This window comes from Rhinolophus ferrumequinum, chromosome 17 (assembly GCF_004115265.2).
Source record: "Rhinolophus ferrumequinum isolate MPI-CBG mRhiFer1 chromosome 17, mRhiFer1_v1.p, whole genome shotgun sequence".
NCBI lineage: Eukaryota > Metazoa > Chordata > Mammalia > Chiroptera > Rhinolophidae > Rhinolophus > Rhinolophus ferrumequinum.
This window is the reverse complement of record NC_046300.1, coordinates 66,140,531-66,156,544: the sequence shown is the minus strand read 5'-3', so window position 1 is coordinate 66,156,544 and position 16,014 is coordinate 66,140,531. Positions and strand designations below refer to the sequence as shown.

The 16,014-nt window shown below is 40.6% G+C and overlaps 1 pseudogene; it reads right to left on the bottom strand.

The window, feature by feature from the left end:
* Positions 1-570: 570 nt before the first annotated feature.
* Positions 571-1,004, bottom strand: LOC117037256 (40S ribosomal protein S18-like; annotated as a pseudogene).
* Positions 1,005-16,014: the final 15,010 nt, after the last annotated feature.

Genomic DNA, 16,014 nt, shown 5'->3' with positions numbered 1-16,014 from the left:
CCCTCTTATTTTCTTGGTCTGGGAATTAACCAGACTTCCAATAATGCAGGTGCTCTGCCATAAGTTCAACCTAAGCTGGTCAGCTACAACCTGGGGCCCATGTGGACGGCATGTGGGTGCAAACCCTGTCAGAATCCCCCAGGGACCTTGGGCCAAATGTCCAGCAGCAGGAGACTGGCTCACGCATCTCAATGAGGAGAAGTTTTGGAGGGTGTCCACTTGACTAGCCTCCTTTGCAGACACCCGTAAGTCCCCGGCCCGGCAGTATGTTGCTTCTGCTTGTTTCCAAATGATTATGGCACAGCCTGTACTGGGTTCAGGGTAGGAAATTTGCTTTACTCAGTATCCCTTTGATTGGGAACATTTCCCAGGTACTTCTTTGCACCATTTTGGGAACAATCCCTCACATTTTTCATCTCTGGGCTCCTGGCCTTGTCCTATCATTCCATAAACTTGGCCTCAGGTGGTCACTGTCAGGCTGGCTGTCTTATTTATTTATTTATTTAAATTAATTAGTTAGTTTGTTTGTTTATTATATAAGCTATTTATTGACAGAAAAGGCCTATAGATTTACTTCTTCTTGGATACACCCACAGTGCGGCTTCAGTGGCTGGTGGTGCTGGCCTTGAACATGAAGTCCCCAGAAGTGGCACAGCTCTCCGTGGGCCCGAATTCTCTTCAGTAGCTCCAGGTCTTCACGGAGCTTGTTGTCCAGACCATTGGCCAGGACATGGCTGTATTTTCCGTCTTTCTGTCTGTTCCATAACCAGTCTGGGATCTTGCACTGGCGGGGTTCTGTGTAATGGTGACCCTACATTCCCCCGCACCCTTAGGGAGCCCTCCTGCTTTGGCGAGGTTGCTGTCTGCTCTCAGCACCACGGAGCGTATCTTTGCCCCACACACGTGACTGCAGTGACAGCAAAAGCTACTTTCCACCACCCATTGATACTGGTGTTGAGCACTCGCAAAATGCGCTCGGAAGCCTCAGGGGTCACTACAGACATGCCGGCAGCGCCGGTGGCAGCATGCTCCTGTGGAAGAGCCACGCTGGCTGTCTTCCAACTGTCCCCTTCTGCAGTAGCTGCACTGTGGCCTGAAAGGAGCCCTGAATTGCCTGCTATGCCCCCACCTCACCACATGTCCTAGGCCATTTCCTAACTCCTGTGAACACCCTGGAGACCATACTTTAACCTAACAGGCCTTTCTTCACCTTGGAGTCTTGGCCCAATAAAGAGAACATTTTCTTGCCTTTAAATCTTTATCTCCTGTCTCAGGATTAACTTCTTCCTGGGAGAATCAGCAGTGAGATATCTGTTCTTTCCAGGGAAACTCCCCTTCCACCCTCAGTGGGAAAAACCCCAGAGGGTGGGCAGGTTCAGACCACACACACACACACACACACACACACACACACACACACACACGAGCACAGAAAGAGGAAATGACTTCTACTTAGTGGTTAATCATAGAGTTGCCACCAGGCAACTCTATCTAGTTCTTTTGATTAGGGCTGAAATTCAGCCTCTACTAGAGAACTTACTCTGCTTGCGACTCCACTGCATGGTTCTGGCAAGCCACTTAATGCCTCTCTGCAGCTTGACAGTAATTGGGGATGATAATAGTTATCTACTTCATAGGTATATTATGAAGTTCAATTAGTAAAAGTTTCTAAAGGGCTTGAGTCCCCTTATTTGCAGTAATATAGTAGTCTGTCGGTGTCGGCCCATGGTAGAGAATGCTCTTTCAAAGGAAGAACCATAAAGATGCAAACTCTAGAGACTTGGGAAAATAGGAATAGGGCCCAGTGCTTCTCGGTGCTTCTTTGTGTTTCCAAACCCTCACTGTCATTTGACTTTTAAGAGAAGATGTTGATGTGGAGCTCAACTGAGAAATTTTTGTCTCACAAAATGATTCATAGCCATGGACAGACACAGCATCAAAGTGACTGCATTGCATGGGTTTGCAGCCATCCAACCGGGACAAGAAGGTGATGGGAAGGGTCTGTATGAGGTTCTCGGCAATGAAGTTGTACTTAGAGTTGTGCAAGTAAAATGCATACTCAGTGATTGCAGGTAGCAATTGTGAACCTTGAGAGAGAAGATACCTACTAAGAAGGGCTCCTGGTGGCTAACTGGGCTCAAATTTTAAAAACAGAGCCTAGCAGCTGTTTCTAAACAGGAACCTCTCATACAAACTGCTCTTCAGAGAGAAGCCTGCACTGAACTGCTTGCCTGCACTGAATTGCCTTCCTGAAGTCTGAGCCAACCCTTATAAAGGAGTTCCTGGAATTGTATTTCAAGCAATAGGACTGAGACTTTTTCTGTCCAGTCAGATGCTAATATTCCCATTAGCATCTTCACTGACCAATCAGAGTAGCTCCATTGTGACCAATTAGGACAGTACTTTTTGGACCAATCAAACTGCAATGATTTGGAGTCATACTCAAATCATTGGTTCATACTCGATGAACCAATCGGGGACCAGGGGTGGGGACTTCTGTCTATGTAAGTCAGCTCCCCTCTGGCTTAGACAGTGCACTTTCTCTTTCCACAGATGAATGAAGGCTGCATTTCCCCAGGTGGAGCTGAAAACCCCAAAAATGTCTCATTGGACCAGAGCAGAACAGAGTAGAACTGTCTAGCTGGAGAGGGGCCTTCTTGCCCCAGGGCCACCTCGCAGACATGCTGCTTCATAATTGAGCTGTAACATGGTTGAGTTGTTCCACAGCCATGCTGTTCTCACAGCGATGTTGTATCACAACTGAGCCGTTTGAACTAAATGAAGTGTTCTTCACTGCATCCCAAATTGAGGATTCCTGTTGGTGTTGAATTGGCACCAGTGACCATCAGTTGACACCATCTATATTTGTTAAGACACAGGGTAAGCTGCCAAACAAAGAAATTCCCAATTATAATGGTTTATATAAGATACAGGTAATTTCACTTCATGTCACAGTCAGCAGTGGCAATTCACAGCTGGTAAGATCATTCCTTTCTCACCACATGGCTTCTGCTGGTGAATCTATTTCTCACCTTCTCCCAACCCGTACAAGGGGGAAAGGGCCTGGGAGCACTCATCCACTTTTTTTCCTAAGAACAAGTTCCAGAATTGGTACCAGCATTGCTCTTTTTAGCCCATTTGCTAGAACTTAGTGTAACAGCCACATTGAACTGTAAGGGAGGTTGGAAATGTATTCTTGACCTGGACGGTCTCTACACTTCTACACGGAGAGGTGGAGAGGATGGGTTAGGGAGCACGACTAGCAGTCTGCCACACCATCCTTGAGAGAGACCATGAGACTGCCTGCAGATATGTAACTGAAGAGTTTCAGAACACCCAAAACCTCAGCTGACTCATTGGGAATAATTCCAGGAGTGGGTCTGAAATGTGATTGTAATTTATTGAGTAGGAATCAAAAGGGAACGTCAGGCTTCCTGGAAGAAGACATGAAAATAGAAACTGGTCCTATGCCACTGAGGCCTTTTAACCTCTCTGAAAGACCCATTCTTAGAAAACAGCGCTCACCTGTGCCCAGGAGCCTGACCAATATGAGAAGCCTCCTTCCAGCTGGAGGCTTGAGCTTCTAGTTCTTGATCCTGACTCATTTTGCAAGGTGAAGGGCGAAGAGGACAGAAGGAACTCTCCAAGAGGGTAGCACCAGTTACTCATCCAGAAGTTTTTTTACATTTTGTTAAAGAAGAAAAAAGAGAGAGGAGGAGGAGGGAGAGGAGAGGAAGGAGGAAGGCGGGGAAGGTAGGAGGAAAAGGGTGAATAAGAGGGGGAGAAACTTCCCTTTACACTTCAAAAACCCCTCTAGGATAACCTGCAAATTTCTGGAATAATTTAATTTGCATATTACTTGAGTGACAGTCTGATTGGTAGATTAGAATACCCTGAGAAGGGAGAAAACCTCAGCAGATAGTAAGGCTTTGTAATCTGGTTGCCATTTGGGGGAACTTACTCGTAAGATTTCTAATGAAACAGCCCTTGGATATTTTCAAAGAGGGGTTTTCCCTCAGAATATTGATGCCTAAACCCTTTCACTTGTCAAGAAAAATGCCAACCTAGAGCATTTCTTTTAAAGATCATAGGATGGAGGTGGGGAAGACAGAGACTGAATCAGAGGTGAATTTTTTATTATGAAAAATTTAACACATATACAATAAACACAGCTAGAACAATTACCAACTCCTGTCTGATCTTATCGACTTCTCACCCACTTTCTGCCTTCCGTCAGGATTATTTTGAGTAAATGTAAGCATTATATTATTTTATTTATATATTTCAGTATGTTTCTAAAATATAAGAATTCTTTACAAAAGACATAACCATGTCACATAATCACACTTTAAAAATTTATAAGGGGTGGCTGGTTAGTTCAGATGGTTAGAGCATGGAGCTAATAACACCAAAGTTGCCAGTTCGATCCCTGCATGAGCCACAGTGAGCTATGCCCCCTTAAAAACAACAACAACAACAACAACAACAAAATCTATAATAATTCCTTAATATCCTGTCATTGTTTAACTTTCTCCAGTTCCTTTCCCCTCCCCTACACTTCTGTCTCTTACAATTGATTTGTTTACATCAGGATCCAAACAAGATCTACTTGTTGCATTTGGTTGGTACGTCAGATATATAATTTTTATCTGCATGTTTCCACTTCATCTGTTTTGCTACTTTACCCCATAAACTGTCCCAAGATCTGGATTTGCTGGCTGCAACCCAGTGATGTCATTTAACCTGTTCCTCATGCCTTGCATTTTCTGATGACTGTTTGCTTAATCCTGAGGCTTGATCTCATTCAAGTTAGATTTGGCTTTATAGGTATACATTCTTATAGCAGGAGGCCCATCATGCCTGATTGTCTCTTTGGGATGTTAGCAGATATTAGTGATCATCTGCTCGATCCTTAATATCACTAGTGATTTGTAAAACGTGATACTCTACTTTTATTTTTTCTTTATGTAGTAGCTGGAATACATATTAGGAAAAACTGAATTGTCTGGGTTCAGGGAGAGAGTGGAACAGGCAGCTCCCTCCAGTACAGAAGTGCTGGCAGGCACCATTGTTCCCTTGTTGAGTCCTCCCACCACACCACCAGTAGGCACAGGCAGGTGCCAAATCTGTGTCTCCCTTGATCTAACACAACTCGCTCCCACCCTGGTGATTCCTAGAGACCTCACCACACCCAACTCATGCACCTGGCCAAAGCTCTTTCAGAAGCTGTTTCACACAAGCAACAAGACTTGGACAATACTACAGATTCTCCTAAAATCTCTCAAAGATCCTGAAAGCCCAAACAAGCAGGCTTTGGCCGTGGCATGTCTTGTATGTCTTGCTAAGCAGCCCCAAGCCAACTAGTGGCAGCTGGCATCGGTTTGCAGCATAGCCTATCTCACGCATATCCAAGACCAGCTGCAAAATGCAGATCACTTTGTAGCTCCTACCATGTGGCCTCCAGCTGAGCACATGCAGTGGTTAAACTTGACCTACACTGGAGCCCCTCCCAAGAGGGCCCAGAATAAACACATCTGGTGGTTAGCTTCAGACCACACCAAAGCACCACTCAATTAGCTCCAGAAATTACACACCTGAAAGGTGGACACAGCGGTACCAGAGCCCCACTAAAGCAAAACCTGCTCTGTGGCATCAACTCCCAAACAATAGCTCATACACTGTAGTCACGGCCAGTCCTCATAGTCAGCCTGGGGAGTCAATCCCACCCATTGATGTGACAACAGTAATCAAGGCTCTACTGCAACAGGAAGGCACACACAAACCACCCAAGTGATATCCTTGGAACAGCCGGAGCAGGTGACCAGAAATACTACAACATTGGGCCCCATGGGACACCTACTACATAAGGCTACTCTTACAAGACTGGGAGATGCAATAGATCTCCATAATACATAGAAACAAACATAGGGAGTCAGCCAAAATGAGGAGACAAAGAAATATATCTCAAATAAAAGAATTAGACAAAACTCCAGAAAAATAACTAAACGAAATAGAGACAAGCAACCTATGAGATACAAAGTTCAAAACACAAGTTATAAGAATACTCAATGAACTCAATAAGGATAGTAGATGAACTCAGAACTTACACAAACATATAGAAACCATAAAAACGAACCAGTCAGAAATGAAGAATATATTAGATGGAATCAGTAGTAGATTAGATGAAGCAGAGGATCTTCAAATCAATGATTTGGAAGACAAAGTAGTGAAAAACATCCAATCAGAGCAGCAAAAAGAAAAAAATAATAAAAAACAAATGAAGATAGTTTAAGGAACCTCTGGGACAACATCAAGTATAACAACATTTGCATCATAGGGGTACATAAGGAGAGGAGAGAGAGCAAGGGATTGAAAACCTATCTGAAGAAATAATGACTGAAAACTTCCAGAACCTGGTGAAGGAAATAGATATACAAGTCTGGGAAGAACTGACAGTCTGAAACAAGATGAACCCAAATAGGCCCACACCAACACAAACCACAATTAAAATGCCAACAGTTAAAGACAAAGAGAAAATCTTAAAGTCAACAAGAGAAAAGCAGTTAGTTACAAACAAGAGAGCTCCCATAAGACTGTCAGCTGATTTCTCAACAAAAACTTTGCATACCAGAAGAGATTGGAAATACTGAAAGTAATGAAAAGCAGGGGCCTACAACCAAAGTTACTCTATCCAGAAAGGCTATCATTTAGAATCAAAGGAAAGATAAGGAGTTTTCCAGACAAGAAAAAACTAAAGGAATTCATCAACATCAAACCAATATTACAAGAAACGTTAAAGTGACTTCTTTATGAAGGAGAACAAGAAAAATAAAAACTGTGAATAGGAAAATATCTCAAACAAAAAATCCTCACTGACAATGGCAAATACATAATAAAAGCAATGGATTGACCAACTATAAAGCCAGTACAAAGGTTAAAACACAAAAGTAGGAAGATTACGTATAACTACAAAGTAAATCAAGAGATACACACAAAATACAAAAGAAGTAAAAAAAAGAATGATGAAAAACATAAAATTGGAGGAGGTGAGTAAAAACTGTACTGATTTTAGAATGTGTTCAAACTTAAGCAACCATCAACTTAAAATAGACTGCTATAAACATAGCTTGATATATATGAAGCACATGGTAACCATAAACCAAAAATGTACAAGCAATATAGAAGATATAAAGAGAAAGGAATCCAAACACAATACTACAGAAAGTCATCAACATACAAGAGAAGAAAGCAAGTGAATAAGAAAGGAACAGAGAAGACATAAAAGAACATCATAAAACAATAAAATAGCAATAACTACATAGCTATCAATAATTACTTTTAAAATAAATCGAATAAATGGTCCAATCAAAAGACATTGGATAGCTGAATGGAAAACAAAACAAGACCCGTACATATGCTGCCGAGAAGACACCCACTTCAGTTCAAAAGACACACAGACTGAAAGTAAAGGGATGGAAAAAGATATTTCATGCAAATGAAAGAAAGAAAGAAAGAAAAAAGCTGAAATAGCAATACTCATATCAGACAAAATAGACTTTAAAACAAAGTCTATAACAAGAGACAAAAAAGGATTTTTCATAATAATAAAGAGATCAATCTAACAAGAGGATATAGCCCTTGTAAACATTAACACACCCAACATAGGAGCACCTAAATATACAAAGGAAATATTGGCATACATAAAGTGAGAGATCGACAATATTACAGTAATAGTAGGGGACTTGGACACCCCGTTGACATCAATGGATAAATAATCAGACAGAATATCAACAAGGAAACAGTGACCATAAATGACACATTATACCAAATGAATTTAATTGATATTTTTAGAACATTTCACCAAAGAATGTAGAATATACATTCTTTTCAAATGCACATGGAATATTTTTCAGGATAGATCACGTGTTAGGCCACAAGACAGGTCTCAATAGAATGTTGATCTCTCTGCTCATAATGGTATGAAACTAGAAATCAATTACAAGAAGAAAAATGAGAAACACACAGACACAGGGAGGGTAAATAACATGCTACTAAAAAATAAATGGTTAACAATCAGTTCAAAGCAGATATCAAAATAACCATTGAGACAAATGAAAAATAAAAACACAATGACCCCAAATCTATGGGACACAGCTAAAGCAGTTCTAAGAGGGAAATTCATAACAATACAGGCCTCTCTCAAAAAACAAGAAAAATCTCAAATTAACAGTCTAACCTTACATCTAAAGGAACTAAAAATAGAACAACAAACAAAGCCCAAAGTAAATAGAAGGAAGGAAATAATAAAGATCAGAACAGAAATAAGTGAGATAGAATCTAAAAAAAAAAATAATACAAAAGATCAATGAAACAAAGAGCTCGTTTCTTGAAAAGATAAAATAAATGATAAACCTTTAACCAGACTCATCAAGAAAAAAAGAGAGAGGACCCAAATAAGTAAAATCAGAAATGAAAGAAGAGAAGTAACAATGGACACCACAGAAACACAAAGGATTATAAGAAACTACTACAAACAATTATATGACAACAAATTGGACAACAAATTGGAAGAAATGAATAAATTTCTAGACACATACAATCTTCTAAGACTGAATTAAGAAGAAAGAGAAAATCTGAACAGGCCGATCACTATTAATGAAATTGAATCAGTAATCAAAACATTCCCAACAAACAATAGTCCTGGATCAGGTGGCTTCACAGATGAATTTTACCAAGTATTCAAAGAAGAATTAATGCCTATCCTTCTAAAACCATTCCAAAAATTGAAGAGGCAGAAAGGTTCCCAAGTTCATTTTATGAGGCCAGCATTACCCAGCTACCAAAAGCAGGCAAAAACACTGTAAAAAATTATAGGCCAATATCCCTGATGAACATAGATGCAAAAATCCTCAACAAAATATTAGCAAAATGAATTCAGCAATACATTAACAAGATCATACACTATGATCCAATGAGATTTATTCTGAGGATTTAAGGTTGGTTTAATATCCACAAATCATTAATGTGGTATACCGTGTAAACAAAATGAAGGATAAAAATCATATGATTATATAAACAGATGCAAAAAAAGCATTTGACAAAATCCAACATCCATTCTTGATAAAAACACTCAGCAAAGTAGAAATAGAGAGGACATACTTCAAGATAGTAAAGGCCCTATGTAACAACCTGCCAGCTAACATCATACTCAATGGTGAAAAGCTAATAGAGTTTACCTTAATATCAGAAACAAGACAAGGATGTCCACTCTCACCACTGTTATTCAAAATAGTACTGGACGTTCTAGCTACAGCAGTCAGGCAAGAAAAAGAAATAAAAGGCATCCAAATTGGAAATGAAGAAGAAAAGCTGTCATTATTTGAAGATGACATGATAACATATATAGAAAACCCTAAAGATTCCACCAAAAAACCACTGTAACTGATAAATGAATTCAGTAAAGTAGCAGGATAAAAATTAGTATTCAGAAATTGGTTGCATTTTTACAAACCAATAACAAACTATCAGGAAAAAATTAAGAAAACAATCCCATTTACAATTGCATCAAAAAAAATAAAAATACTTAGGAATAAATTTAACCAAGTACTTAAAAGACCTGTACTTGGAAAACTATAAGACATTGGAGAAAAAAACTGAAGATACAAATAAATGTCAGGCAATACCATGCTCATTGCTTGGAAGAATTGACGTCATTAAAATGTCCATCCTACCCACAGCAATCAATAGACTCAGTGCAACCCCTATCAAATACCAATGGCATTTTTCATAGAACTAGAATAAATAATCCTAAAATGTATACGGAACCACAAAAGATCCTGAATAACCAAAGCAATCTTGAGAAAGAAGAACAAAGTTGGAGGTATCACACTGCCAGATATCAAACTATACTAAAAGACTATAGTGATCAAAACAACATGGTACTGGCATAAAAACACATATAGAGATCAATGTAAAAGAATCAAAAGCCCGGAATAAACCCATGGTCAATTCATCTATGACAAAAGAGGTAAGAATATACAATGGGGTAAAAACTGTCTTTTATATAAATGATGTTGTGAAAATTTGACAGATACATGCAAAAAAAAACACCCCAACAAAACAAAATAAAAAGAAACTATACTCCTTTCTTGCATCTTATACAAGAATAAACTCAAAATGGATTAAATGTAATACCTGAAACCGTAAAATCACTAGAAGAAAACATAGGCAGTAAACTCTTTGAGATCAGTCATAGCAAAGCCTTTTTGAATATGTCTCCTTCAGCGAGGAAAACAAAAGAAAAAATAAACAGATGGGACTACGTCGAACTAAAACGTTCTTTGCACAGTTTAGGAAATTATCAACAAAATGAAAAGACAACCTACCAAATGGAATAAGATATTTGCCAATGATACATCCAGTAGGGGGGTAATATCTAAAATAATGCAGGGTGTGATCAAAGACTAAAAGTAAACGTTTAAACAAAAAAAGTTTATTACAGTAAAAGACACATTGCCATTGATCCCCCTCAAAACACTCCCCCTTGCTTCAAACACACTTATCCCATCGTTCTTGCCACTTTCTGAAGCAGTTCTGGAAGTCCTCTTTCTTGAGTGTCTTTAGTTGCTCTGTCATGGCTGCCTCAATGTCCTGAATTGATTCAAAACGTTTACTTTTCATGGTCATTTTGACTTTGAGGAAGAGCCAGAAGTCGCATGGCCCCAGATCTTGTGAATACGGTGGATGAAGACACACAGTAATGTTTTTATTTGACAGAAATTACCATATACCAGAATTGATGTGTGACACAGAGCGTTGTAATGATGGAGGATAATTTACAGATCACTTTAAAACACACCTCACAACCATAGCTCACACCTGACTGACTGCACCGAACAAGTTGAAACTTGTCACACACTGTTACTAAGGTTCCACGTGCTGCTTCCTGTATTGAAGATCCCTGCTTTTCCATTGGATGGCACTCGGCAGCAGCGTTCACCATATTTTGTGATCACAATGGAAAGGCTCCGTGTCACACATTGCTTCTGGTATGGCAATTTCTGTCAAATAAAAACATTACAGTGTGTCCTCATCCATCTTATTCACTGGATCTGGCACCATACGACTTCTGGCTCTTCCCCAAAGTCAAAATAACCATGAAAGGTAAACGTTTTGAATATATTCAGGACATAAAGGCAGCCACGACAGTGCAATTAAAGACACTCAATGAAAGAGGACTTCCAAGAACTGCTTCAGAAATATGGGATAAGTATGTTCGAAGCAAGGGGGAGTATTTTGAGGGGGATTAATGGCAATGTGTTTTTCACTATAATAATTTGTCTAATTTAAACATTCATGGTATCACACCTCATATATGTGGAATCTGAAAAACAAAATAAATGAACAAACAAAATAGAAACAAACTCACAGATACAGACAATAAATTGATTGTCGCCTGATGGGAGGGGTGTTGTGGGGCTGGATGAAAAGGGTGAAGGGATTAAAAAGTACAAATTGGCAGTTACAAAACAGCCATGGGGATGGAAAGTGAAACAAAGGGAATACAGTCACCTATAATAATAATGTATGATGTTAGGTGGTACTAGACTTATGGGGGGAATCACCTCATCAGACATATATATATATGATGTTGTACACCTGAAACTAATATAATATTGAATGTCAACTGTAATCGAAGTTTTTTTTTTAATTAAAGTTTATTGGGGTGACAATTGTTAGTAAAGTTACATAGATTTCAGGTGTACAATTCTGCATTACATCATCTATAAATCCCACTGTGTGTTCACCACCCAGAGTCAGTTCTCCTTCCATCACCATATATTTGATCCCCCTTACCCTTATCTCCCATCCCCCTCCCCCTTACCCTCTGGTAACCACTAAACAATTGTCTGTGTCTATGAGTTTTTGTTTCTCATTTGTTTGTCTTGTTCTTTTGTTGTTTTTGGTTCATATACCACATATCAATGAAATCATACGGTTCTCTGCTTTTTCTGTCTGATTTATTTCGCTTAGCATCATACTCTCAAGATCCATCCATGTTGTCACAAATGTTCCTATATCATCTTTTCTTACTGCTGAATAATATTCCATTGTGTATATATACCACAACTTCTTTATCCATTCAGCTATCGAAGGACATTTTGGTTTTTTCCACGTCTTGGCCACCGTAAATAAAGCTGCAATGAACACTGGAGCACACTTGTCTTTATGAATAAATGTTTTCAGATTTTTTGGGTAGATACCCAGGAGAGGGATTGCTGGGTCATATGGTAACTCTATTCGTAATTTTTTGAGGAACCTCCACACTGCCTTCCATAGCGGCTGCACCAATCTGCATTCCCACCAACAGTGTATGAGGGTTCCTTTTTCTCCACAGCCTCTCCAACACTTGTTACTATTTGTCTTGTTGATGATAGCCATTCTGACTGGGGTGAGGTGATATCTCATTGAGGTTTTTATTTGCATTTCTCTGATGATTAGTGAAGTTGAGCATTTTTCCATATGTCTATTTGCCATTTGTATGTCCTCTTTGGAGAAATGTCTCTTCAGGTCCTCTGCCCATTTTTTAATTGGGTTGTTTGTTTTTTTGTTGTTGAGTTGCATGAGTTCCTTGTATACTTTGGATATTAGCCCCTTATCGGGGGCACTGTGTGGGGACAGAGCCCCAGAGAGCAGTTTCCAGGCTCTCGGCCTCAGGTAGTAAATGGCCGTCAGCTGTGGCTAGTTGGCTGTCAGCTGTAACCAGTGAGCCATTGTCCACTAATATAACTGACATGGCTTTGCTAGCAAAAAATGAGGGCTAGCAAGAATATGGTGGCTGCCAAGCATGGATTGCAGTTAGCACGGCGGAGTGCAGGTTGCAGATTGCAGAGAAGTGGACAGCAGGTTGCAGACAGTGTGGCTCCTGCTTCCTGTGTCTCCAACCCAGCTGCCAGCAAGACTATAGTGGTATGACTTCCTTACCTATGGCTCCGTGGGTGTTCCTTTTTAGCCTCACCATATCCTGCATTCTTATGTGGGGAGCGGGAGCAGAGACCCCGCAGGCTGCCCCGCATGACAAATGGCGCAGCGAGCAGGGTATGGTGCCGGCCAAAGCTCTCCAAAGGGCGGTGGAACAGTTTGTGCATATGAACACTCAGTCACAGGAAGACCAGGAGGAGCAGCTGCTGGAGAGCTGCACCCCCGTGGAGGGGTGGGAAGACGTGGATGGTTCCCCAACCAGCAGAGGCCGGAGAAAGCGAAGGTCCTTGCGGCCCTGTGGGCTGGGAAGTGCTTGCTGAGACAGCCGGGATGCAGGACTTGTAGTCCCAGGAGGAAACACTTGCTGAGTCCTCCGTGGGAGATGAGGGTGAGGTCAAGGTCATCCCTAACCCCCAAGACAGCCCTGGCGAATGACTATGGACTATGGGGAATTGCCTTCCAACCCTAATTTAATGGACCACTTGACTGTTTGCTTGGGAACGTACCACCATGTAGTGGAACTGGCGGATGTTTGCTTTTGTGTCTTGACCGGCTACCATCGAGAATATGTAAGCACCTTGACTGTGAGCCGCTGTTGTTCCAGCACAGTGCCATGAGAGGCCCAGAGAGAGTGGCAGTGCCCTGAGAGCCCTGGCTGTGCCCGGGGGAGTGGTACCCTAAGAAACCCAGGAAGTCTGGCTGTGCCCAGAAGGACTGGTGGTGCCCTGAGAAACTCTGGCTGTGCCAAGAGAGAGTGGCAGTGCCCTGAGAGCCCTGGCTGTGTCCAGGGTATTGCATCTACCTCCAGGCTCCTCGCACAGGGACCCTCGCGGAAGACGCTTGTCGCGTAGATTATGAGGCGAGATCTTGTGGGGGTGGAGTGTGGGGACAGATTCCCAGAGAGCAGTTTCCAGGCTCTTGGCCTCACGTGGAGGGGTGCAGGCTCAGATAGTAGATGGCCGTCAGCTGTGGCTAGTTGGCTGTCAGCTGTAACCAGTGAGCCATTGGCCACTAATATAACTGACATGGCTTTGCTAGCAAAAAATGGGGGCTAGCAAGAAGATGGTTGCTGGCAAGGGAGAATTGCAGTTAGCACGGCGGAGTGCGGGTTGCAGATTGCAGAGAAGTGGACAGCAGGTTGCAGACAGTGTGGCTCCTGCTTCCTGTGTCTCCAACCCAGCCGCCAGCAAGAATATAGTGGTATGACTCCCCTACCTATGGCTCCGTGGGTGTTCCTTTTTGGCCTCACCATATCCTGCATTCTTATGTGGGGAGCTGGAGCAGAGACCCTGCAGGCCGCCCCACATGACACAGTTTGCAAAACTCTTCACCCATTCAGTTGGCTGCCTGTTTATTTTGTTGATGGTTTCTTTTGCTGTATAGAAGCTTTTAAGTTTGATATAGTCCCATTCATGTATTTTAGTTTTTACTTCCCTTGCCTTTGGGGTCAAATTCATAAAATGCTCTTTGAACCCAAGGTCCATAAGTTTAGTACCTATGTTTTCTTCTATGCAGTTTACTGTTTCAGGTCTTATCTTACGTCTTTGATCCATTTTGAATTAATTTTAGTACATAGTGACAGATAGCAGTCCAGTTTCATTCTTTTGCACGTGCCTTTCCAATTCTGCCAGCACCATTTATTGAAGAGGCTGTCTTTTCTCCATTGTATGTTTTTTGCTTCTTAAAAATTATCTGTCCATATTTATGTGGTTTTATTTCTGGGTTCTCCATTCTATTCCATTGGTCTATGTGTCTGTTTTTCTGCCAATACCATGCTGTTTGGATTGTTGTTGCCCTGTAGTACAAGCTAAAGTCAGGGAGTGTGATACCTCCAGCATTGTACTTTTTCCTTAAAATTGTTTTGGCTATTCGGGGTCTTTTGTGGTTCCAAACAAATCTGATGATTTTTTGTTCTATTTCTTTAAAAAATGCTATTGGGATTTTGATGGGGATTGCATTAAATCTGTATATTGCTTTGGGTAATATGGCCATTTTAACTATGTTGATTCTTCCAATCCATGAGCATGGAATGTCTTTCCATTTCTTTGTGTCTTCTTCAATTTCTTTTAAAAATGTCTTATAGTTTTCAGCATATAGGTCTTTCACAACCTTTGTTAAGTTTATTCCTAGGTATTTTATTCTTTTTGCTGCCATTGCAAAAGGATTTTTTTTTTTATTTCTTTTTCTGAGATTTCATTTTTAGTATATAGGAATGCAATGGAGTTTTGTACGTTGATTTTGTAGCCGGCAACTTTACTTTATTCGTTGATTGTTTCTAATAGCTTTGTGGTAGAGTCTTTAGGGTTTTCTATATATAGCATCATGTCATCTGCAAAGAGTGACAATTTAACTTCTTCATTCCCAATTTGGATGCCTTTTATTTCTTTCTCTTGCCTCACTGCTCTGACGAGGACTTCCAACACTATGTTGAAAAGCAGAGGTGACAGGGGATAGTCCTGTCGTATTCCTGAATGTAGAGCAAAGGGCTTCAGTTTTTCACCTTTAATAATTATGAGATTAGCTGAGGGCTTGCCATATATGGCCTTTATTATGTTAAGGTATTTTCCTTTTATACCTATTTTATTAAGTGTTTTACATGGATGTTGTATCTTGTCAAACGCTTTTTCTGCATCAATTGATATAATCATATGATTTGTGTCCTTTATTTTGTTTATGTGATGTATCACATTGATGGATTTGTGGATGTTGAACCATCCTTGTGTTCCGGGGATGAACCCCACTTGGTCGTGATGAATAATCTTTCTAATGCATTGTTATATTCGATTTGATAGAATTTTGTTTAGGATTTCTGTATCTGTATTCATCAGAGATATTGATCTGTAGGTTTTTTTTGTTGTTGTTTCTGACAGGTTTTGGTATCAGGGTAATGTTGGCCTCATAAAATGAGTTAGGGAGTGCTGTCTCTTCTTCAATTTTTGGAAGAGTTTGAGGATTGGTAATAGATCCTCTTTGAAGGTTCAGTAGAATTCACTAGTGAAGCCATCTGGTTCCAGACTTTTGCTTTTGGGAAGG